Genomic DNA, 13,926 nt, shown 5'->3' on the forward strand with positions numbered 1-13,926 from the left:
AAGACATTTGGAGAACTCTGAATAAGGTCTGTTGTTTTTATAATAGTTTTGTATCAATAATTATATAAATGATTATATGTAAAATCCATTGATTTTAATAATTATACAGGAGAGGAGGTTCAAGATGGCAGAAGAGTAAGATGCGGAGATCACCTTCCTCTCCACAGGTACATCAGAAATCCATCTACATGTGGAACAGCTCCTATAGAATACCCACTGGATGCTGACAGAAGACCTCAGACCTCCCAAAGGGCAAGAAACTCCCCACATACCTGGGTAGGGCGAAAGAAAAAAGAAAAAACAGAGACAAAAGAATAGGGACAGGACCCGCGCCAGTGGGAGGGAGCTGTGAAGGAGGAAAGGCTTTCACACACTAGGAGCCCCTTGGCGGGCGGAGACTGCGGGTGGCAGAGGGGGGAAGCTTCGGAGCCACAGAGGAGAGCGCAGCCACAGGGGTGCGGAGGGCAAAGCGGAGAGATTCCCGCACGGAGGCTCGGCGCCGAGCAGCACTCACCAGCCCGAGAGGCTTGTCTGCTCAGCCGCCGGGGTGGGCGGGGCTGGGAGCTGAGGCTCGGGCTTCGGAGGTCGGATCCCAGGGAGAGGACTGGGGTTGGCGGCGTGAACACAGCCTGAAGGGGGCTAGTGCGCCACGGCTAGCCGGGAGGGAGTCGGGGAAAAAGTTTGGACCTGCCTAAGAGGCAAGAGACTTTTTCTTACCTCTTTGTTTCCTGGTACGCGAGGAGAGGGGATTAAGAGCACCGCTTAAAGGAGCTCCAGAGACAGGCACGAGCCGCGGCTACCAGCGCGGACCCCAGAGACGGGCATGAAATGCTAAGGCTGCTGCTGCTGCCACTGAGAAGCCTGTGTGCGAGCACAGGTCACTCTCCACACCGTCCCTCCCGGGAGCCTGTGCAGCCCACCACGGCCAGGCTCCCATGATCCGGGGACAACTTTCCCGGGAGAACGCACAGCGCGCCTCAGGCTGCCGCAACGTCACGCTGGCCTCTGACGCCGCAGGCTCGCCCCGCCTCCGTACCCCTCCCTCCCCCCGGCCTGAGTGAGCCAGAGCCCCCGAAGCAGCTGCTCCTTTAACCCCGTCCTGTCTGAGCAAAGAACAGACGCCCTCAGGCGACCTACACACAGAAGCGGGGCCAAATCCAAAGCTGAACCCCGGGAGCTGTGCGACCAAAGAAGAGAAAGGGAAATTTCTTCCAGCAGCCTCAGAAGCAGAGGATTAGAGCTCCACAATCAACTTGAGGTACGCTGCATCTGTGGAATACCTGAATAGACAACAAATCATCCCAAATTTAGGAGGAGGACTTTGGGAGCAAAGATATATTTTTTTTTCCCCTTTTTCTCTTTTTGTGAGTGAAGCATACACATACGTATGCTTCTGTGTGTGATTTTGTCTGTATAGCTTTGCTTTCACCATTTGTCCTAGGGTTCTGTCCGTTGGTATTTTTTGTTTGTTGTTTACTTTTTAAAATATTTTTCTTAATAATTATTTTTTTATTTTAATAACTTTATTTTATTTTATTTTACTTTATTTTATTTTATTCTATCCCCTTTCTTTCTTTCTATTTTTTCTCCCTTTTAATCTGAGCCGTGTGGATGAAAGGCTCTTGGTGCTCCAGCCAGGAGTCAGTGCTGTGCCTGTGAGGTGGGAGAGCCAACTTCAGGACACTGGTCCACAAGAGACCTCCCAGCTCCACGTAATACCAAACGGCGAAAATCTCTCAGAGATCTCCATCTCAACGTCAAGACCCAGCTTCACTCAACGACCAGCAAGCTACAGTGCTGGACACCCTATGCCAAACAACTAGCAAGACAGGAACACAGCCCCATCCATTAGCAGAGAGGCTGCCTAAAATCATAATAAGGCCACAGACACCCCAAAACACACCACCAGACATGGACCTGCCCACCAGAAAGACAAGATCCAGCCTCATCCACCAGAACACAGGCACCAGTCCCCTCCATCAGGAAGCCTACACAACCCACTAAACCAACCTTAGCCACTGGGGACAGACACCAAAAACAACGGGAACTACGAACTTGCAGCCTGCGAAAAGGAGACCCCAAACCCAGTAAGTTAAGCAAAATGAGAAGACAGAAAAACACACAGCAGATGGAGGAGCAAGGCAAAAACCCACCAGACCTAACAAATGAAGAGGAAATAGGCAGTCTACCTGAAAAATAATTCAGAATAATGATAGTAAAGATGATCCAAAATCTTGGAAATAGAATAGAGAAAATACAAGAAACGTTTAACAAGGACCTAGAAGAACTAAAGACAAGAACTAGAAGGACAAAAGAGCAAACAAACAATGATGAACAACACAATAAATGAAATTAAAAATTCTCTAGAAGGGATCAATAGCAGAGTAACTGAGACAGAAGAACGGATAAGTGACCTGGAAGATAAAATAGTGGAAATAACTACTGCAGACCAGAATAAAGAAAAAAGAATGAAAAGAACTGAGGACAGTCTCAGAGACCTCTGGGACAACATTAAACACACCAACATTCGAGTTATAGGGGTCCAGAAGAAGAAGAGAGAAAGAAAGGGACTGAGAAAATATTTGAAGAGATTATAGTTGAAAACTTCCTTAATACGGGAAAGGAAATAGTTAATTAAGTCCAGGAAGCACAGAGAATCCCATACAGGATAAATCCAAGGAGAAACATGCCAAGACACATATTAATCAAAAATTAAATACAAGGAAAACATATTAAAAGCAGCAAGGGAAAAACAACAAATAATACACAAGGGAATCCCCATAAGGTTAACAGCTGATCTTTCAGCAGAAACTCTGCAAGCCAGAAGGGAGTGGCAGGACATATTTAAAGTGATGAAGGAGAAAAACCTACAACCAAGATTACTCTACCCAGCAAGGATCTCATTCAGATTTGATGGAGAAATTAAAACCTTTACAGACAAGCAAAACCTGAGAGAGTTCACCACCAAACCAGCTTTACAACAAATGCTAAAGGTAATTCTCTAGGCAGGAAACACAAGAGAAGGAAAAGACCTAAAATAACAAACCCAAAACAATTAAGAAAATGGGAATAGGAACATACAAATTGATAATTACCTCAAATGTAAATGGATTAAATGCTCCCACCAAAAGACACAGACTGGCTGAATGGATACAAAAACAAGATCCATATATATGCTGTCTACAAGAGACCCACTTCAGACCTAGGGACACATTCAGACTGAAAGTGAGGGGATAGAAAAAGATATTCCATGCAAATGGAAATCAAAAGAAAGCTGGAGTAGCAATTCTCACTTCAGACAAAATAGACTTTAAAATAAAGACTATTACAAGGGACAAAGAAGGACACTACATAATGATCAAGGGATCAATCCAAGAAGAAGATAAAACAATTGTAAATATCTATGCACCCAACATAGGAGCACCTCAATACATAAGGCAAATACTAACAGCCATAAAAGGGGAAATTGACAGTAACACAATCATAGTAGGGGACTTTAACACCCCACTTTCACCAATGGACAGATCATCCAAAATGAAAATAAATAAGGAAACACAAGCTTTAAATAATACATTAAACAAGATGGACTTAATTGATATTTATAGGACATACCATCCAAAAACAACAGAATACACATTCTTCTCAAGTGCTCATGGAACATTCTCCAGGATAGATCATATCTTGGGTCACAAATCAAGCCTTCAGACTATACTACAAAGCTACAGTAATCAAGACAGTGTGGTACTGGCACAAAAACAGAACTATAGATCAATGGAACAGGATAGAAAGCCCAGAGATAAACCCACGCACATATGGTCACCTTATCTTTGATAAAGGAGGCAAGAATATACAGTGGAGAAAAGACAGCCTCTTCAATAAGTGGTGTTGGGAAAACTGGACAGGTACATGTAAAAGTATGAAATTAGAACACTCCCTAACACCATACACAAAAATAAACTCAAAATGGATTAAAGACCTAAATGTAAGGCCAGACACTATTGAACTCTTAGAGGAAAACATAGGCAGAACACTCTATGACATAAATCACAGCAAGATCCTTTTTGACCCACCTCCTAGAGAAATAGAAATAAAAACAAAAATAAACAAATCGGACCTAATGAGACTTAAAAGCTTTTGCACAGCAAAGGAAACCATAAACAAGATGAAAAGACAACCCTCAGAATGGGAGAAAATATTTGCAAATGAAGCAACTGACAGAGGATTAATCTCCAAAATTTACAAGCAGCTCATGCAGCTCAATATCAAAAAAACAAACAACCCAATCCAAAAATGGACAGAAGACCTAAATAGACATTTCTCCAAAGAACATATACAGATGGCCAACAGACACATGAAAGAATGCTCAACATCATTAATCATTAGAGAAATGCAAATCAAAACTACAATAAGATATCATCTCACACCGGTCAGAATGGCCATCATCAAAAAATCTACAAACAATAAATGCTGGAGAGAATGTGGAGAAAAGAGAACCCTCTTGCACTTTTGGTGGGAATGTAAATTGATACAGCCACTATGGAGAACAGTAGGGAGGTTCCTTAAAAAACTAAAAATAGAACTACCATACAACCCAGCAATCCCACTACTGGGCATATACCCTGAGAAAACCATAGTTCAAAAAGAGTCATGTACCAAAATGTTCATTGCAGCTCTATATACTATAGCCAGGACATGGAAGCAACCTAAGTGTCCATCAACAGATGAATGGATAAAGAAGATGTGGCACATATATACAATGGAATATTACTCAGCCATAAAAAGAAACAAAATTGAGTTATTTGTAGTGAGGTGGATGGACCTAGAGTCTGTCATACAGACTGAAGTATGTCAGAAAGAGAAAAATACCGTATGCTAACACATATATATGGAATCTAAGGAAAAAAAAAAGAAAAGGTCATGAAGAACCTAGGGGCATGGCGGGAATAAAGACACAGACCTACTAGAGAATGGACTTGAGGATATGGGGAGGGAGAAGGGTAAGCTGTAACAAAGTGAGAGAGTGGCATGGACATATATACACTACCAAACGTAAAATAGATGGCTAGTGGGAGGCAGCTGCATAGCACAGGGAGGTCAGCTCGGTGCTTTGTGACCACCTAGCGGGGTGGCATAGGGAGGGTGGAAGGGAGGGAGATGCAAGAGGGAAGAGATATGGGAACATATGTATATGTATAACTGATTCACTTTGTTATAAAGCAGAAACTAACACACCATTGTAAAGCAATTATACTCCAATAAAGATATTTAAAAAAAAAAAAGAAATATGGTATATTAATCTCAGTATCCATTGCTGCAGCTCCCTGAAGTTCTGTCCAGTGAAAGGCAGGGAAAAAAAGAAAAAAGAAAAAAGAAATAATTATACAGTATTTACATAAGATAATGTCCTTTTTAGGAAATATACACTAAAATATTCAGTGGTAAAGAGATATTATGTCTGCCACTTATTCTCAATTGGTTCAGAAAATATTATGCACATGTAGGGTGTGTGTGTGTGCACAGATCCACTTTGATCAATTATAGAGTGAGCTAAGTTATCCTGAAAATAGGGATAAAAACTAAATTAGTTTCAATCTCAGGAAATGTATTGACTCCTTTCAAAGGAAAAGATTCTCATGGATACCAAAAGATATGTTCAGAGACTAGAGTTTCAGAAACACTCACTTAAGAAACTGAAGTCTTTGTATTAGGCAAATAATTTGGTCAAAATAAAATTTCTTTTTATTCAGGTAAGCATCATTATCCCCACTTTAAGATAGGGAAATTATTGGTTTCTCCAATCCTCCTTTCTATGATCCACTGAAAGTAAATAATCTTTAAAACTTATTTCATATGCTCAGCAACACTCTAGAGAATTGGGAGGCTATAGAAAAACAAAAGCAATAAAATCATTCTTAGACTGAAAGAACATATAATCTAAGGAAGACTTAAGAACAATATCCAAGAAGAAAGAATGAAGTATTTAGGTAAATACTAAAGTATATGTTATAGACCACTGGTGCAGTACAAGTTCAGATTTTTCCAAATTCTTAGGCACTTATAAAGCGATTCCAGGTGGTAGGTGAGAAGTGGCTATGCTCCTATTATGACAGTTTCCTAAGCCCAGGAACAAAGGTTTCCCTTCGTTCTCTCATCTAAGAAGACAACATTGAAAAGCAACAGTTTAGAGAAATGGCAGACTGGGAGTCTGACACACAGCTGGATATCTTAAGTGCCCATGTATGTCACCTCAAGTTACCTTTCAAGAAGAGCGTCTCCCATACATAGCCTTTGGTTCCAGTTGGCCTGCATCCAATTTCAGACTTGGCCATTTACCAGCTATGTCACTATGGGTAAAGTCATATCCTCTCTAAACTTCGGTTTCTTTGCCAACACAACAGAAGTGCTGACAACTACTTCACAGATACTTTTGTGAAGATTGAATGATTTTACATATAAAGCTTTTAACCCAGTAGAGGGCCCATTAAGCACTTAATAAATGTTATTGGTAGTCCCAATCAGAAGCCCCTCCCAGGTTTATTAGGAAAGCTGTTACATAAGAAGCCCAGAGGCTCCCAAATTCTGCATTCAGAGACTTCTTTGGGATGAGAAAACTCAAAGAAATTGCCTTCAGCCTCTAAATTTGGAGCCCCTTGATTCAGAGATCAGACTACTGTGGCTATGCCGTGACTCAAGGAAGAAAAGGCAGACTGGCCAGTGCCCTTCTCTCAGTGAGACCCAAGGCAGTCCCATCCACAGCACATAAACACACCCCAGGCCAGCACAAACACCAACGTAAAGTGGCTTTGGTTGCCTCACAATGTTTCCCTCCTCCCTACATTCCCCACACCCCCTACAGCCTCAAGGCCTTTTATGAGAAGTCAGGGTCCTCTGCTGTTTTCTTCTGCCCTTTCTTGATTTCATCTGGTGAAACAAAGTAGGGAGAATAAAGGGCCCTCAAGTATTGTTTATCCCATGCATTCCTTTGATGGTTATATATGTGGGAACTGAATCTCGGAAAAGCCCAGTGACTTGGCCCAAAGTCTGGCAGGATGGGATCTAGAATTCAGTTCCCAGGTCATTGCCCTTCCCTCTACTACATGCTGCCTCTCCAGCAGCTCTGGCCTCTGAAATATTTCATCTTCTACAGAGAATGGAATTCTTTCTTAATAAATACCTTTGAACCATAGTATATTAGATTCTTGTGGCTGCTGTGACCAATTACTATCAACTCAGTGCCTTAAAACAACATACATGTATTCTCTTACAATTCCGGAGGCCAGAAGCCTGAAATCAATTTCACTAGGACAAAATCAAGGTGTCAGTAAGGTCATGCTCCCTGTAAAGGTTCTAGGCAAGAATTCTTTTCCTTACCTTTTCTGGTTTCTAGGAGCCACCTGAATTCCTCATCTTGTGACCTCTTCCTCCATTTTCAAAGCCAATAGTGTAGCATCTTCTTTCTGTGGTTCTGTTTCCTCCTGTTTCCATCACATGGTGCTCTCATCTGTGTCAAATCTCCCCCTGCCTCCTTCTTATGAGGACACTTCTGATTGTATTTAGTGCCCACCTGTTAATCCTGTTATCGAGAGAGCCTTAACTTAATCACATCTGCAAAGTATCTTTTGCAATAGAAGGTAACATTCACAGGTTCCCGGGATTAGGACCCGGTTATCACTGGTGGCCATTATTCAGCCTACCACACATGGTAACTAATTTAATGAAATGGATATAAATGGCTTCCAAAATTGTAGCTTATTCAGATGCATACTGAAAAAGGTGGGATTAAGGAAGTTGTTAAGAAAAAACCCTAACACCTGGAGTATAATGAAATGTTTATAAAATATCTGATTTTATTTGGATCTTAGTTCAGCAAACCAACTATAGAAAGACATTTTTAAACAATCAGGGACATTTGAACATAGACTGGATATTACAGGATACCACGGAATTCTTGTTAATATTGTTCGATGTGATGATGGACCTGTAGTTATGTAAGAAAATGTTTATATTTTTACTACATGCCTAAGGAAGCATGTAGGGGTGAAATGACACAAGGTCTGGAATTAGCTTTAAGATAATTTGGCAAAAATGTGTGTTTAACAATAAAGCAAATATGGCAAAATATTCCTAATTATTGAACATGGATGATGGGAATGTGTGGGAGAGTTCATAACGCCATTATCTCTCTTGTTGTATATATTTGAAATTTTTCAGGGGAAATTACAAATATATAACCTCCATTTCAGAATATAAATGGCCTGTCCCGATCGCCAAGGCTCTGCATCTGACCAGTTGCTCTATAGGGAAGATAAGCAAACTGGAAGTGAAGAAACCTTCCTGCTATAAATAAAGAGGAGTGAAGCAGCAGTGCTGGTGAGCCTGTGTGTTTAGTGTCTGATGGGCTGGTTGTTTGGTAGACATTACAAAAGTCATCTCAGGGTTTTGACAGTAGAACCCCATAGGAACATGTTTGTGTTTAGGTGTTGGTTATATTTCCATTTTGAAAACCCCTTTCTCCCTGTTTCTTCATGGGATTATGATACCCAGTATAAGGCTCCTTTCCCCAGTGAGGTTGGGATATGAAGGGAAGAAGGGGAGAATTAAACTATTGGCCCCATCCCACCTGCTTTGAGTCCCTTTTCCATAATGCCAGAGTGAGCCTTCCTACAAGCCAATATGATCCTGTATCCTCAATGGCTGCCCAGCCCATGCCAGATAAAATCCACACATCTGGACTAGACACACAGGACCCTACATGATCTGGCGCCTCCGAAAGCTGAGGATCAATTAGTTCTAAGAGGAAAATTAAGCTCTCAAGAAATAAAGGATAAGGATAAAGGAACTGTGTGTTTGAATACCAGTCCAACAAAAAATTATATAACAAACAGAAAGTGAGTTAGCCTTCAGATATTAGAGCAGCAATAAAATTCAGTTTGGAATTTTTAACAGACCAAGACAGTCTTAAGGAACTACTCAGCATTTTATTGCAAATTCATACTATGACATAAAAGGTAATTGATAAGGTGATTGGCATGACAATAAAAAATATTATCTAGATATGTTGGAAATCCTTTCTATATCAAAAACCAAGGTCTCTCATGTTACAACAGGACAAAATACTTTGAAGTTGCAAGTGCCTTGGAAACTTCAGGACACATGGATGCAAATATTTTCTTTTCATCAATGAAACAAAACCATACAAACAGAAATTTTCAGTGAAAAATGAAGGATCTCCCAGATTGCAAAATTAGATCTCCTTGCTTGCAAAAATTGCTTAACCATTCACCCCCATCCACCATCAATTTACCACCTCACAACAAGCTTTCTCCTGTCCTTGAAGGTTTATTTGGATTTGGGAGATAAAAGCACATGCAGTAAGTAAATATATACAAAGTGCTAAGTAAATCCAAATTATTTATTTGAAATGATTACCCAACGATCACTTTTTCCCAGTGTCTGTCTTACTCCTAGAGCTTCCCTTTGGTTGGGCAACCACTGCATCTTCTGTGTTTCCAGTGTGTCCCTTCTTGCTGGAAGTAAATTGGTGTAAAATTAAGATTTTATTCAGGGACTTGAATTGTTCTCTCTCTTTTCTGAACAACTGTATACTTATTATCTAACCTCTTCAATTAGAAATGATTCTACATTGAACTAGTTCCTTTAAGACTTTTCTTTACCAAAAAAAAAAAAAAAAGTATGTTTCTTAATAAGGGAAAATCATCTTCATATAGGAATTACAGTGATTTCTTGCAATAACATCAAAAGCACAGAAAACAAAAGAAAATATAGATAAACTGGACTGCATCAAAATTTAAAACTTTTGTGCATCAAAGAACACTATCAGGGGCTTCCCTGGTGGCGCAGTGGTTGAGAACCTGCCTGCCAATGCAGGGGACACGGGTTCGAGCCCTGGTCTGGGAAGATCCCACATGCCGCGGAGCAACTGGGCCCGTGAGCCACAATTACTGAGCCTGCGCGTCTGGAGCCTGTGCTCCGCAACAAGAGAGGCCGCGATAGTGAGAGGCCCGCGCACCGCGATGAAGAGTGGCCCCCACTTGCTGCAGCTAGAGAAAGCCCTCGCACAGAAACGAAGAGCCAACACAGCCATAAATAAATAAATAAATAATTTTATATTTTTTTAAATAATTTTATATATTTTTTATATTATATATATTTTTATATTATTTTTTATATATTATATTATTATTATATAAATAATTATTTATATATTTTTTTAATAAAAAAAAAGAACACTATCAAGAGATTAAAAAAGATAGCTCACAGAATGGGAGAAAATATTTGCAAGTTAGTTATCTGTTAAGAGATTAATATCCAGAATATTTAAACAACTCGTACAACTCAACAATGAAAATACAAGCAAACCAATTGAAAAATGGAAAAAGGACCTGAATAGGAATTTCTCTGAAAATGATATACAAATGGCACTAAACACATGAAAAGATGTCAACACCTCTAGCCATTAGAAAAATGCAAATCAACACCACAAAGAGATAACACTTCACTCATTAGGATGGCTATTATTTTTTAAAAGTGGAAAATAACAAGTGTGATGAGGATATGGAGAAACTGGAACTCCTGTGCATTGCTGGTGGGAATGTAAAATGGTACAGCCACTGCAGAAAACATTTTGGCATTTCCTCAAAAAATTAAAAATAGAATTACCGTATGATCCAGCAATTCCATTCTAGATATATACCCAAAAGAATTGAAAGCAAGGATTCAGATATTTGTACACCTATGTTCACGGCAGCATTGTTCACAATAGCCAAAAGGTGAAACTAACCCAAATGTCCATCAACAGATGAATGATAAACAAAATGGGGTATATACATACAACAGTATATTATTCCGCCCTAAAAAGGAAGGAAATTTTGATACATGCTACATGGATGAACCCTGAGGACATTATGCTAAGTGAAATAAACTGGTCATGAAAGGACAACTACTGTATGATTCCACTTATTTGAGATACTAGAATAGTCAAAGTTATAGAAATAGAAAGTGGAATGAATGGTGGTTACCAGGGGCTAGTGGAGGAAGGCATGGGGTGTAACTGTTTAATGGATACAGTTTCAGCTTGAAAAGATGAGAAAGTTCAGGAGATGGATGGGTGTGATTGCTGTACAACATTATGAATGTACTTAATGCCACTGAATTGTACACTTAAAAATGGTTAAAATTTTTATGTTATGGTAATTTAAAAATGGTCATTTTGGGGGCTTCCCTGGTTGTGCAGTAGTTGAGAATCTGCCTGCCAATGCAGGGGACACGGGTTCGAGCCCTGGTCTGGGAAGATCCCACATGCCGCGGAGCAAGTGGGCCCGTGAGCCACAACTACTGAGCCTGCGCGTCTGGAGCCTGTGCTCCGCAACAAGAGAGGCCACTATAGTGAGAGGCCCGCGCACCGCGATGAAGAGTGGCCCCCGCTTGCCACAACTAGAGAAAGCCCTCGCACAGAAACGAAGAGCCAACACAGCCATAAATAAATAAATAAATAAATTTTTTTTTTAAAAAAGGTCATTTTTATGTTTTATACATTTTACAATAATAATAATAACATATTTTTAAAGACCTGGCCATTGTGTAACATCTGTGGTGTCCTACATGAAGCCAGTAATGCCAGATACACAGTAGGTTCCTAAAAAAGATTTGCTCAATAATTAAGCATCTGGTATGTTTCTCAGTTTACATGATCATTGTTTTTACATGCACAGAGAAGGGAAGGGAAGACAAAGGAGAAAAACATGTACTTAGTACCTACTATGTCCCAAACATTGGTAAAGGTTTAATTTACCATAATTCACTTAATCCCAAAAGTAAAATTTTGAATTTTACTTTTTTGAGGTTTACTTTTTTGAATTGTAAAATTCAAAAAAAACTTCCCATCATAATCAGGACTTCATCTGGGTGTCTGCCTTGTTTACTTGCCATCAGTATTTTTAACGTAGCGTATCATCTTTATAATTATCACAAAGCCAACATGTGATGTGATTTTTGAGTCAGTTTCCCTCTAGGTGACTTTTGTAGTACAAGCCTAGCCCCACTGGCAACCACAACCACAAGATTCAACTTGAGGCCCCATGAGGTAGCTCTACAACACTGGACTTCTCAGGACTGTCTTCAGAGCTGCTCCCCTAGCATGAGACAAATGAGCAGGTAGAGAGACTCTTCATGGGTAGAACCCTGAATACATTTAATTATTCACTTTTGCAGTCAAGGTCTAGAGCCCGGCCATCTTGGCGGGAGGGGATAGAAGGGGAATGACAGTGAAGACTTATCAAAGATATATGGATCAGAGACTCTCTTAGCTCAGGCTGCTATAACAAAATACCATAGGCTAAGTGGCTTAAATGATAGATATTTATTTCTCACAGTTCTGGAGGCTGGAAAGTCCAAGGTCAAGGTGGCAGCAGACTTGGTCACTGGTGAGAGCCTGCTTCCTGAATTGCAGACCTTCTTGACGTGTACTCACAGGATGGAGAGAGACCTTTGGTCTCTCTTCCTCTTCTTATAAGTACACTAATGCCATCATAGGGAGCGCCCTGCAAGACTTCATCTAAACATAAGTAACCTTCCCAAAGGCGCCACCTCCAAATACCATCACATTGGAGGTTGGGATGTCAACATAAGAATTTGGGGAGGAACACAAATATTCAGTCCATGACAGAGACCCAAATCAAGAAGTTTGGCTTAGAAAAACTGGTGCCAAGAATATGATTCTATTATATGTGGAAATACAGAAGTAAATGCCTACATTTTGCAGGCTTCATCTGTTTGTCTAGCATAACAAAACAAAACAAAAAAAACCCAAACTGCCTCTCAGTGTGCCTCAGACCAAATGATTCCAGTTTCTTTGACTTCTACCTGTGTGTCAACTTGAAATAAAAACAAAAGCATTGGAAAGAGACCCAAAGGACTTGAAGTCAAATCCCAACTCCACCACCTAATACACATGTGATCTTAGCAAGTTATTTCATCTCTTTAGATCTCAGTTTCATCATCTACAAAATGACAGCTTGCTGGAGGCATAGTTCTAGAAGTAACCTGCCTAGAAACAAATACTGGCTTTCCAACCTACTAGCTCTAGGACCACAGGCAACCTCCTTACTTTCTCTGCACCTTAGTTTTCTAAGCTGGAAGATAAGGACAATAATTACATCAAACTAATGTGTGAAATGAGTTAATGCTTGTAAAGTCTTTGGAACTATAAGTACATAAGATATGAATAAAAATTTTCTAGGATTATAGGTGCTCAAATTTCTCTTTTAAAAAAAAATGGCCCCAGATATTTAAAAACATTTCAGAAATATTTCCTTCCATAAAACCTGCTACCAGAGGTGACTGAATATTTTAAACACAAACAACACACCACAGTTTTGCCTTTGATAGTTGGATCTATTTAATATAAAATGTAAATTCTCTTAGTAGAAATTTTAAAGAAGTTTCAAGTTTAAATGATTTTCCATGGAGCTATCACCCAAGAATTCTTAAAGAATTTCTGCTGCCAAATGAACAAAATATAAGCTTTTAAAACATGCTATTTAAATGCCTTAATTCTTTGGAAAGATTCCTTTTAGTTAATTTCCAAGCTTGAATAATAAAGAGGTATTGCTTCAGGAAAGAATAGAGAAGCCACATGGCTATTACCTGTTGACATATCTGTCAAAGTAGGATGTTATGTCTGAGATAAAGTACTGCAGGCCTGACTGGTTCTATTGTCTGGAGTAAAATGATGAGGAATGGGAGCCAATGCGCAAGGATGCCAAGGATTGAGCAATGAAGGGAAGCTCTAATATAATCAGAGGTTCTTCTTCTCTCGTCTCTGCTCTGCAACCCTACCCCTGCCCCTATTCCTGCCACGGTTTCCAAAACTACATGCTCAATAAAAGCTTTGGTTGTTCATTCTTG

The 13,926-nt window shown here is 39.9% G+C and overlaps 1 protein-coding gene across 4 annotated transcripts in view; it reads right to left on the reverse strand.

The window, feature by feature from the left end:
* The window catches only part of NFKBIZ (NFKB inhibitor zeta), a 290,471-nt gene that overhangs the window by 171,121 nt on the left and 105,424 nt on the right, over window positions 1-13,926 (reverse strand). For 2 of the 4 annotated variants that reach the window (XR_014263084.1, XR_014263085.1), the window contains exon 14: window positions 7,372-7,573. The exons of the other annotated variants lie outside the window; for them this stretch is intronic. The gene's annotated coding sequence lies outside the window, so the exon portion shown is untranslated. The remainder of the gene's footprint in view (window positions 1-7,371; window positions 7,574-13,926) is intronic. 4 annotated transcript variants of the gene reach the window in all.

The sequence above is a fragment of the Balaenoptera physalus genome (genome assembly GCF_965194825.1).
Source record: "Balaenoptera physalus genome assembly, chromosome: 4".
Lineage (NCBI taxonomy): Eukaryota > Metazoa > Chordata > Mammalia > Artiodactyla > Balaenopteridae > Balaenoptera > Balaenoptera physalus.